Source organism: Hylobates moloch, unplaced genomic scaffold (assembly GCF_009828535.3).
Source record: "Hylobates moloch isolate HMO894 unplaced genomic scaffold, HMol_V3 SCAFFOLD_4, whole genome shotgun sequence".
Taxonomy (NCBI): Eukaryota; Metazoa; Chordata; class Mammalia; order Primates; family Hylobatidae; genus Hylobates; species Hylobates moloch.
In genome coordinates this window covers 12,474,757-12,487,923 of record NW_026652279.1, presented here as the reverse complement: position 1 = coordinate 12,487,923, position 13,167 = coordinate 12,474,757, and positions in this window count along the sequence as shown.

Genomic DNA, 13,167 nt, shown 5'->3' with positions numbered 1-13,167 from the left:
GTACCAGCTCATCTTTGTACCTCTGGTAGAATTCAGCTATGAATCCGTCTTCTTCTGGACTTTTTTTGGTTGGTAGGCTAATAACTATTGCCTCAATTTCAGAGCTTGTTATTGGTCTATTCAAGGATTCAACTTCTTCCTGGTTTAGTCTTGGGACGGTGTACATGATTATCTCAATAGACGCAGAACAGGCCTTCGACAAAATTGAACAGCCTTCATGCTAAAAACTATCAATAAACTAGGTATTGATGGAATGTATCTCAAAATAATAAAAGCTATTTATGACAAACCCACAGCCAATATCCCACTGAAAGGGCAAAAATTGGAAGCATTCTTCTTGAAAACTGGCACTAGACAGGGATGCCCTCTCTCACCACTCCTATTCAACATAGTGTTAGAAGTTCTGGCCAGGGCAATCAGGCAGGAAAAAGAAATAAAGGGTATTCAATTAGGAAAATAGGAAGTCAAATTGTCCCTGTTTGCAGATGAAATGATTGTATACCTAGAAAACCCCGTCATCTCAGCCCAAAATCTCCTTAAGCTGATTAGCAACTTCAGCAAAGTCTCAGGATACAAAATCAATGTGCAAAAATCACAAGTGTTCCTATACACCAATAACAGACAGAGAGCCAAATCGTGAGTGAACTCCCATTCACAATTGCTTCAAAGAGAATAAAATACCTAGGAATCCAACTTACAAGGGATGTGAAGGACCTCTTCAAGGAAAACTACAGATTACTGCTCAAGGAAATAAGAGAGGACACAAACAAATGGAAGAACATTCCACGCTCATGGATAGGAAGAATCAATATCGTGAAAATGGCCATACTGCCCAAGGTAATTTAGAGATTCAATGCCATCCCCATCAAGCTACCAATGACTTTCTTCACAGAATTGGAAAAAACTACTTTAAAGTTCATATGGAACCAAAGAAGAGCCCACATTGCCAAGTCAATCCTAAGCCAAAAGAACAAAGCTGGAGGCATCACACTACCTGACTTCAAACTATACTACAAGGCTGCAGTAACCAAAACAGCATGGTACTGGTACCAAAACAGAGATATAGACCAATAGAACAGAACAGAGCCCTCAGAAATAATACCACACATCTACAACCACCTGATCTTTGACAAACCTGACAAAAACAAGAAATAGGGAAAGGATTCTCTATTTAACAAATGGTGCTGGGAAAACTGGCTAGCCATATGTAGTAAGCTGAAACTGGATCCCTTCCTTACACCTTATACAAAAATTAATTCAAGATGGATTAAAGATTTAAATTTTAGACCTAAAACCACAAAAATGCTAGAAGAAAACCTAGGCAATACCATTCAGGACATAGGCATGGGCAAGGACTTCATGTCTAAAACACCAAAGGTAATGGAAACAAAAGCCAAAATTGACAAATGGGATCTAATTAAACTAAAGAGCTTCTGCACAGCAAAAGAAACTACTATCAGAGTGAACAGGCAACCTAAGAATGGGAGAAAATTTTTAAAATTTACCCATCTGACGAAGGGCTAATATCCAGAATCTACAAAGAACTTAAACAAATTTAAAAGAAAAAAATCAATCAACCCCATCAAAAAGTGGGCAAAGGATATGAACAGACACTTCCCAAAAGAAGACATTTATGCAGCCAACAGACACATGATAAAATGCTCATCATCACTGGCCATCAGAGAAATGCAAATCAAAACCACAATGAGATACCATCTCACACCGGTTAGAATGGCGATCATTAAAAAGTCAGGAAACAACAGGTGCTGGAGAGGATGTGGAGAAATAGGAACACTTTTACACTGTTGGTGGGACTGTAAACTAGTTCAACCATTGTGGAAGTCAGTGTGGCGATTCCTCAAGGATCTAGAACTAGAAACACCATTGACCCAGCCACCCCATTAGTGGGATAAAGACACACGCACACGTATGTTTATTGTGGCACTATTCACAATAGCAAAGACTTGGAACCAACCCAAACGTCCAACAACGATAGACTGGATTAAGAAAATGTGGCACATATACACCATGGAATAATATGCAGCCATAAAAAAGGATGAGATCATGTCCTTTGTAGGGACGTGGATGAAGCTGGAAACCATCATTCTCAGCAAACTATCACAAGGACAGAAAACAAAACACTGCAAGTTCTACTCATAGGTCGGAATTGAACAATGAGAACAGTTGAACACAGGAAGGGGAACATCACACACTGGGGCCTATTGTGGGGTGGGGGGTGGGGGGAGGAATTGCATTAGAAGATATACCTAATGTAAATGATGAGTTAATGGGTGCAGCAAGCCAACATGGCACATGTATACATATGTAACAAACTTGCACGTTGTACACATGTACCCTAGAACTTAAAGTATAATAATAATAAAAAAAATGAAATGATTAGAAAAATATGTATGAGAATAATTTTAGGGCCTAGAGTGAGGAAGGATTTCTAAAATAAATACCCCAAAGCACAGCCATAAACAAAAAATTGACAAATTATATTATAACAAAATCAAAACCTTTGTTCAAATGGAAAGTACAATGGAAAAAGTTAACAGAGAAGCCACAGACTGAGAAAAGGTATTTTTAATGTCAAAAACTAGTAAGAGACTAATTTCTAGATATATAAGTGGAATTTCTGCAAGTTAAGAAACAGGAATAGCAATGGAAACATAGGCAAAGGATATGAATGAATAGTACAAAATATTAGAAACTCATAAACCTAACAAACATACATGAAGATTCATCATTTGGAAAAATGCTAATTAATACAATAATGAGATGTCAATTTATATCCATCATATTGACAAAATCACACAGCTGGATAATGCAAACTATTAGCAGGAATCTGGAATGTAGGAGCCTTCATATATTCTTCTGGAATTCTTAGTTAAATTAATCATGTTTATTCTCCATCACTGGACAATTGCCTTCCTAGGTGTATACACAAAAGTATTCTCACTCAGATTAATAAAGAACCATGTATGAGAATGTTTCTCTTAACTTTATGATAGTGGGGAATTGGAAGCAATCTAGTTGTTACATGATTCGTTACCAAAGTTTCATGCAAACTGGCAAATGCTAAGAAAATAGTGCTGCGTAAAAAGAAAGTCTAAAGGAGTTATGTAGCATAGCACTCTATGTGCATCAAAAGTGTAAATAAAATTGACAATGCATGCTTTACAGGAACACATACAAATGAAAGGAGGGCATCAAATGAGTTAGCACAATGACCTGGGGTAGGATGGAAGTGAGTTCTGCAGCTAAAGGGAAGGGAAATATAAATGAAGAGAAAGGGGCCTTATACAGGCTATGATGATGGTGTGATGGTCTGGGACATATGATTAATTCAATCTTCTGCACCTTGGGTCTAACCTACTTCACTTGCAGAAATTAAATCAACTTTTGACCATTAAAACTGTCTAGTGGTTTTCCATGATACTTCAAATCAAATCTAGACTAACTTGGTTTATAAAGCCCATGGTTTACATTCCAGTGCCTAGAACAGTGACTGGAATAGCGTAAGAACTCTGTAACTGTGTATTGTATATAAAGAGTGAGGGAGTAACTAACTCCCCCTGGGCTCTTAGCATATTTATATGCCTTATTTCACTAGCTGGTGTGTAAGCTGGGGAAAAGCTAGGAGCTACTTGCTTGCCTTTTTGTGTCCCCAGAAAGTACAGCTGCTCACATCAAGTCTATGAATAACTTTTTGAGCACTGCAATAATGTAAGTAAAATTATGCAGGATGACAATAGGTTCATTTAAAATGTCTCAAACTTAAAAAATATAATTTATCTTGAAAAACGTTATATAATGATAATCATTATTATGTATTCATTTAAAGGTGTTTTCTAAAGCTTCTCTACTTGGCAGCATTTTTTGCGCTCTGCTCCGTTAAAGCTTGAGAAGTACTTTGAATTACCAAATATGTTGGAAAGTTATGATATACAATTTCTTTAAAAATATCCTATAATTCTTACTTTTTTTTTAACCAGATAAGTCTGGCTTTCCACCAGTCAGTCTAAATTAGATTTTACTTTATTTGGCAGTTCCTTAGTATTATATAAATCACTCTCTTATTAACATCCTCTCACCACTAATTAGTTAAGGGACTGTAACCAGTGCACACATGTAACTCCCACTACCTTCATGAGGATTAAACATTCATACCTTAGGGCAAAATTGGCATTTAACAAGAGAAATTGTTTCATGTGAATTAACCTTGAGGACGGGAGATAAATAATCCAGGAGGTACATGAGGATTCCCGAGTGTCATCACTGGGGATTCCATAATCATGGAGTGGCCCAAATAGTAATGGCATACTGAGAAATTTAAACTACCTTGATTGATGCAGAATGGTGTAGAGTCTGTGCTATTTATGTTAAATTCTTTATGTGCAAAATATTTAAAGAATTTCTGGTAATTAGAGTACACAGTTTGGAACCAGTGTTGCAAATATAAGTGCAAAGCACATTCATACAAGACAGAAACTGTTTAGTTTCATGCATTTTAAATGATTTGTTATATGGTGGAGACTTGCATACCTGGTTAATATCGAAGGATCTCTGAGACGATTAAAAAAAAGTTAATTTTGTCAAATGTTAGAAAGTGTTTTGGAAAGTTGTACATATTTTCAGTGGTACTTTGGGATCGTGTTAGGAATTGTATAAAAGTAGTCCCTAACCACAAAATGATATTAGGATGTATGCAACTAGAAACGAAAGGAGATGTATCAAAACACTGGTTTGAATAGGGAAATTCTGCCTGTGAGGGAGAGGGTAGGGAAGCAGCTCAGAAAGACTTCAAAACAGGTAATGCTTAAGCCAGATTAAATGGGAGAAGTGAGGGATGGAGGCAGGGTGCAAATTCTAATGAGAAGAACAGGAAAAACAAACTCATAGAGGTATAGAAGGTGAGAATATTGGAGGCGGGGTAGTGTGTGTTGGTGAGGCTGGAGCACAGAGAGGAAGGATACAGGCTATGTATAAAATTATGATTTTGTTCTCTGAGGAATAAAAAATCATTTTAAAAATCACACTAATGTTTTCAGTTTTGTGGAGTTTGTGACCAAAGAAGTAATAAATATTCATGTTAGAAAATCTAGAAACGAGTGAGAGCTATGAAAAATGTAATCACCCCTTGTACCAATATTTAATAATAAAAACAGCACAGTGGATATTTTCTGTTTTGAGTGACCTAAGATCCATTTTCTATTGTTTGCAAAGGTATTTATCCTCTCTGTGTGGTCCATGTATTTCAGGGAAAGCTGAGTTCTCCTGTGACCCCATGGATTGGGCAAGTGTTCAAGACTTCAGTTTAGTTCCATATACACGGTTGCAATGATTGGTTCAGAGATAGGCACATGACCTAAGTTGGTCCAATTAGATTAATGCTCAGAATTTTTGCTTAATGGTTGGGAAGAAGATTTCCCTTTCTCCTTGTACGTGAATAAGGAAGAATGCAGCCCTAGAAACCACTGGCAACCACCTTGGTACCATGACAGGAAATGGATAAGGAGATAACAAAACAAAACAAACACACACCAAAAAAACAGCCAAGGAATAGAGAAAAGTAGACAAAAAGTGGTCCTAGTCTTTACATTTGGATGCTCAGTGGAACCCCATTTGAAACAAACCTCACCTCTAGAGGTTTCTTTCTTATGAACGTGAATAAAGTCCTTTTATGGTTTAAGCCAGTTTGAATTATAATATCTGTTACTTGTCATTGAAACACCCTACCTGATAACACAGCTAACACATCATGGAGTCCTTATGCCGGAGACACTTACTGAAGTATCTCCTCTGTTCATATTGGCTTCTGTTTTCCTCTGGTAAGTGCTCCTCTGCATGGTCACAGGGGTAAGACCTTGGCATTCATCTTTTGTGTCTGCATTTGCATTGTCCCAAGACAGTGCAACTTACACAAATTAGAACAATTTTGAATTATGACCAAGAGAAAGATTGAATATGTTTTCAGTGCCTGAAAATCTAATAGATTAAAATGGGGAGCTGTCTGTATCCTTATTTCCTGCCATGTAGACAGAAGTAGAAAACTTGATCTAAAGGGAGAGAGAAGGAACCAGAATACATGTGCAGAGCAAAACAATGAGAATTAAACAAAATAAGGAGAGAATGAACTTGTAGATCTCTGGTTCCATCATTCTGCTGTCAAAATTCACTTTAACCTTGCTCCTACATTCTGTGCAATCTCCAGTTTTGGTAAACCAATAAGAATATAAAGGAAGACAGTTTTCTCTATTTTCATAGGCTTGTCCAGGGAAAATACTCAGCATGATAATAAGTACGGTTATATTGGTTATTTAAAGCCATTATTTATTCTGATGTTACTAGTTGTAACTTGGACATATTAAAATATATGTTTTCAAAATGAGGATTATACTTTTTGAAAAGATTTTTTACAATATTGCCTCACCCTTAATATTATACTTGGAGATATTTTCCTGTACTATTAAATAGTCTTTGAAATTATGATTTATAATGGTTGTATCACAAACACTACCTAGTTTTTTATGAATTGTGCAACTATTGTTCTGTTGTTAGGTATTTAAGTTGGTCCTTATCTGTAACTATTAAAAGATTCTGAAAGGAATATTTCTTAGCAAAAAAATCTTTGTCTGTCCATATTTATAAACATTTCCTTAATTTTTTTTTTTTTTTTTTTTTAGACAGGACCTTGCTCTGTCACCAAGGCTGAAGTGCGGTGGTATGATCTTGGCTCACTGCAACCTCTGTCTCCTGGGCTCAAGATCTTCTCACCTCAACCTCCTGCGTAGCTGGTTCTACAGGTGCACACCACTGTAACTGGGTTTTGCCATGTTGCCCAGACTCCTTATGATAACTTTTTAAAAAATGATTGTGATATAAGGCAGGAATATTTTTAAGGTTCATCATAAATATGGCTAAATAATTTTTAGAAAGTTTTTGCCAATTCACATAGAAATTTATGAGTGTCGGCCTTGTACAATATCATGTATTGTATTTTTTCATTTAAAAACTTTTTACAAATTCCAGTATAAATTCTTAATTAAGGAAGGGCTATGTTTAAAACTGTGTGCTTCAGTGTTCTAGAGTATGCATATGTGTTGACGTAACTGCAAGTACTCTGTTCTTGGAAAGTATCCTTTAAGTTTTCTTCTAACTCCTCTTACATGACTGTGCTTTGTTCCATCCTTCTAGTCTCTTCCTTTGCTTGGTTCCGGTCTTCCAAATGGACTCATCTCCAGTCTTTTCTTGTTAACTCAGTGGAATGAGACAATATTGCCTCTTAAGAATTATGACAGACAGGCGGTTCCAAGATGGTCGAACAGGAACAGCTCCAGTCTACAGCTCCCAGAGTGAGCGACGCAGAAGACGGGTGATTTCTGCATTTCCAACTGAGGTACTGGGTTCACCTCACTGGGGCTTGTTGGACAGTGGGTGCAGGACAGTGGGTGCCATGCACCGAGCATGAGCCAAAGCAGGGCGAGGAATCGCCTCACCTGGGAAGCGCAAGGGGTCAGGGAATTCCCTTTCCTAGCCAAGCAAACCTGTGACACACTGCACCAGGAAAATCGGGTCACTCCCACCTTATACTGCGCTTTTCCAATGGTCTTAGCAAATGGCGCAACAGGAGATTATATCCCGCACCTGGCTCGGAGGGTCCCACACCCACAGAGCCTTGCTCATTGCTAGCACAGTAGTCTGAGATTGAACTGCAAGGCGGCAGCAAGGCTGGGGGAGGGGTACCTGCCATTACTGAGGCTTCAGTAGGTAAATGAAGCAGCCAGAAGCTTTAACTGGGTAGAGCCCACCACGGCTCAAGGAGGCCTGCCTGCCTCTGTAGACTCCATCTCTGGGGGCAGAGCATAGCCAAACAAAAGGCAGCAGAAACCTCTGCAGACTTAAGTGTCCCCGTCTGACAGCATTGAAGAGAGTAGTGGTTCTCCCAGCACAGAGTTTGAGATCTGAGAATGGACAGACTGCCTCCTCAAGTGGATGTGGGAGGCACCCCCCAGTAGGGGCAGACTGACATCTCACACGGCCAGGTACCCCTCTGAGATGAAACTTCCAGAGGAACGATCAGGCAGCAACATTTGCTGTTCAGCAATATTTGTTGATCTGCAGCCTCTGCTGATGATACCCAGGCAAACAGGGTCTGGAGTGGACCTCCAGCAAACTCCAACGGACCTGAAGCTGAGGGTCCTGACTGTTAGAAGGAAAACTAACAAACAGAAAGGACATCCACACCAAAACCCTATCTGTACGTCACCATCATCAAAGACCAAAGGTAGATAAAACCACAAAGATGGGGAAAAAACAGAGCAGAAAAACTGAAAATTCTAAAAATCAGAATGTCTCTCCTCTTCCAAAGGAACTCAGCTCCTCACCAGCAATGGAACAAAGCTGGATGGAGAATAACTTTGAAAAGTTGAGAGAAGAAGGCTTCAGATGTTCAAACTTCTCAAGGCTAAAGGAGGAAGTTTGAACCCATTGCAAAGAAGCTAAAAACTTTGAAAAAAGATTAGACAAATGGCTAACTAGAATAACCAATGTAGAGAAGCCCTTAAATGACCTGATGCAGCTGAAAACCATGGCATGAGAACTACATGATGAATGCACAAGCTTCAGCAGCTGATTCGATCAACTGGAAGAAAGGGTATCAGTGATTGAAGATCAAATGAATGAAATGAAGCGAGAAGTTTAGAGAAAAAAGAATAAAAAGGAATGAACAACACATCCAAGAAATATGGGACTATGTGAAAAGACCAAATCTACATCTGATTGGTGTACCTGAAAGTGACGGGGAGAATGGAACCAAGTTGGAAAACACTCTGCAGGATATTATCCAGGAGAACTTCCCCAACCTAGCAAGGCAGGCCAACAGTCAAATTCAGGAAATACAGAGTATGCCACAAAGATACTCCTTGAGAAGAGCAACTCCAAGACACATGATTGTCAGATTCACCAAAGTAGAAATGAAGGAAAAAATGTTAAGGGCAGCCAGAGAGAAAGGTCGGGTTACCCACAAAGGGAAGCCCATCAGACTAACAGCGGATCTCTCGACAGAAACTCTACAAGCCAGAAGGGAGTGGGGGCCAATATTCAACATTCTTAAAGAAAAGAATTTTCAACCCAGAATTTCATATCCAGCCAACTAAGCTTCATAAGTGAAGGAGAAATAAAATCCTTTACAGACAAGCAAATTCTGAGAGATTTTGTCACCACCAGGCCTGCCCTACAAGAGCTCCTGAAGGAAGCACTAAACGTGGAAAGGAACAACTGGTACCAGCCACTGCAAAAACATGCCAAATTGTAAAGACCCTCGAGGCTAGGAAGAAAATGCATCAACTAATGAGCAGAATAACCAGCTAACATCATAATGACAGGATCAAATTCACACTTAACAATATTAACCTTAAAGGTAAATGGGCTAAATGCTCCAATTAAAAGACACAGACTGGCAAATTGGATAAAGAGTCAAGACCCATCAGTGTGCTGTATTCAGGAGACCCATCTCACGTGCAGAAACACACATAGGCTCAAAATAAAGGGATGGAGGAAGATCTACCAAGCAAATGGAAAACAAAAAGAAGGCAGGGCTTGCAATCCTAGTCTCTGATAAAACAGACTTTAAACCAACAAAGATCAAAAGAGACAAAGAAGGCCATTACATAATGGTAAAGGGATCAATTCAACAAGAAGAGCTAACTATCCTAAATATATATGCACCCAATACAGGAGCACCCAGATTCATAAAGCAAGTCCTTAGGGACCTACAAAGAGACTTAGACTCCCACACAATAACAATGGGAGACTTTAACACCCCACTTTCAACATTAGACAGATCAACGAGACAGAAAGTTAACAAGGATATCCAGGAATTGAACTCAGCTCTGCACCAAGTGGACCTAATAGACATCTACAGAACTCTCCACCCCAAATCAACAGAATATACATTCTTCTCAGCACCACATCACACTTATTCCAAAATTGACCACATAGTTGGAAGTAAAGGAAATGTAAAAGAACAGAAATTATAACAGACTGTCTCTCAGACCACAGTGCAATCAAACTAGAACTCAGGATTAAGAAACTCACTCAAAACCACTCAACTACATGGAAACTGAACAACCTGCTCCTGAATGACTACTGGGTACATAACGAAATGAAGGCAGAAATAAAGATGTTCTTTGAAACCAACGAGAACAAAGACACAACATACCAGAATCTCTGGGATACATTCAAAGCAGTGTGTAGAGGGAAATTTATAGCACTAAATGCCCACAAGAGAAAGCAGGAAAGATCTAAAATTGACACCCTAACATCACAATTAAAAGAACTAGAGAAGCAAGAACAAACACATTCAAAGCTAGCAGAAGGCAAGAACTAAATAAGATCAGAGAAGAACTGAAGGAGATAGAGACACAAAAAAATCGTTCAAAAAATCAATGAATCCAGGAGCTGGTTTTTCGAAAAGATCAACAAAATTGATAGACCGCTAGCAAGACTAATAAAGAAGAAAACAGAGAAGAATCAAATAGACAAATTAAAAAATAATAAAGGGGATATCACCACTGATCCCACAGAAATACAAACTACCATCAGGGAATACTATAAACACCTCTATGCAAATAAACTAGAAAATCTAGAAGAAATGGATAAATTCCTCAACACACACACCCTTCCAAGACTAAACAGGAAGAAGTTGAATCTCTGAACAGACCAATAACAGGCTCTGAAGTTGAGGCAATAATTAATAGCTTCCTAACCAAAAACAGTACACGACCAGAAGGATTCACAGCCAAATTCTACCAGAGGTACAAGGAGGAGCTGGTACTATTCCTTCTGAACCTATTCCATTCAATAGAAAAAGAGAGAATCCTCCATAACTCATTTTATGAGGCCAGCATCATCTTGATACCAAAGCCTGGCAGCAACACAACAAAAAAAGAGGATTTTAGACCAATATCCCTGATGAACATTGATGCAAAAATCCTTAGTATAATACTGGCAAACTGAATCCAGCAGCACATCAAAAAGCTTATCCACCATGATCAAGTGGGCTTCATCCCTGGGATGCAAGGCTGGTTCAACATATGCAAATCAATAAATGTAATCCAGCATATAAACAGAACCAAAGACAAAACCCACATGATTATCTCAATAGATGCAGAAAAGGCCTTTGAAAAATTCAACAGCCCTTCAGCTAAAAACTCTCAATAAATTAGGTATTGATGGGATGTATCTCAAAATAATGGGCTATTTACGAGAAACCCACAGTCAATATCACACTGAATGGGCAAAAACTGGAACCATTCCCTTTGAAAACTGGTACAAGACAGGGATGCCCTCTCTCACCACTTCTATTCAACATAGTGTTGGAAGTTCTGGCCAGGGCAATCAGGCAGGAGAAAGAAATAAAGGGTATTCATTAGGAAAAGAGGAAGTCAAATTGTCCTTTTTTGCAGATGACATGATTGCATATCTAGAAAACCACATCATCTCAGCCCCAAATCACCTTAAGCGGATAAGCAACTTCAGCAAAGTCTCAGGATACAAAATCAATGTGCAAAAATCACAAGCATTCTTATACACCAATAACAAACAGAGAGCCAAATCATGAGTGAACTCCCATTCACAATTGCTTCAAAGAGAATGAAATACCTAGGAATCCAATTTACAAGGGATGTGAAGGACCTCTTCAAGGAGAACTACAAAACACTGCTCAACAAAATAAAAGAGGACACAAACAAATGGGAGAACATTCCACGCTCACGGATAGGAAGAATCAATATCGTGAAAATGGCCATCCTGCCCAAGGTAATTTATAGATTCAATACCATCCCCATCAAGCTACCAATGACTTTCTTCACAGAATTGGAGAAAACTACTTTAAAGTTCATATGGAACCAAAAAAGAGCCCACATTGCCAAGTGAATCCTAAGCCAAAAGAGCAAAGCTGGAGGTATCACACTACCTGACTTCAAACTATACTACAAGGCTACAGTAACCAAAACAGCATGCTACTGGTAACAAAACAGAGATATAGACCAATGGAACAGAACAGAGCCCTCAGAAATAATACCACACATCTACAACCATCTGATCTTTGACAAACCCGACAAAAACAAGCAATGGGGAAAGGATTCCCTATGTAATAAATGGTGTTGGGAAAACTGGCTAGCCATATGTAGTAAGCTGAAACTGGATCCCTTCCTTACACCTTATACAAAAATTAATTCAAGATGGATTAAAGACTTAAATGTTAGACCTAAAACCATAAAAACCCTAGTAGAAAACCTAGGCAATACCATTCAGGACATAGGCATGGGCAAGGACTTCATGTCTAAAACACCAAAAGCAATGGCAACAAAAGCCAAAATTGACAAATGGGATCTCATTAAACTAAAGAACTTCTGCACAGCAAAAGAAACTCCCATCAGAGTGAACAGGTCACCTACAGAATGTGAGAAAATTTTTGCAATCTACTCATCTGACAAAGGGCTAATATCCAGAATCTACAAAGAACTCAAACAAACCTACAACAAAAAACCCCATCAACAAGTGGGCAAAGGATATGAACAGACACTTCTCAAAAGAAGACATTTATGCAGCCAAAAGACACATGAAAAAATGCTCATCATCACTGGCCATCAGAGAAATGCAAATCAAAACCACAATGAGATACCATCTCACACCAGTTAGAATGGCCATCATTAAAAAGTCAGGAAACAACAGGTGCTGGAGAGGATGTGGAGAAATCGGAACACTTTTACACTGTTGGTGGGACTGTCAACTAGTTCAACCATTGTGGAAGACAGTGAGGCGATTCCTCAGGGATCTAGAACTAGAAATACCATTTGACCCAGCCATCCCATTACTGGGTATATACCCAAAGGATTATAAATCATGCTGCTATAAAGATACATGCACACATATGTTTATTGCAGCACTATTCACAATAGCAAAGACTTGGAACCAACCCAAATGTCCATCAATGATAGATTGGATTAAGAAAATGTGGCACATATACACCGTGGAATACTATGCAGCCATATAAAATGATGAGTTCATGTCCTTTGTAGAGACATGGATGAAGCTGGAAACCATCATTCTCAGCAAACTATCACAAGGACAAAAAACCAAACACCGCATGTTCTCACT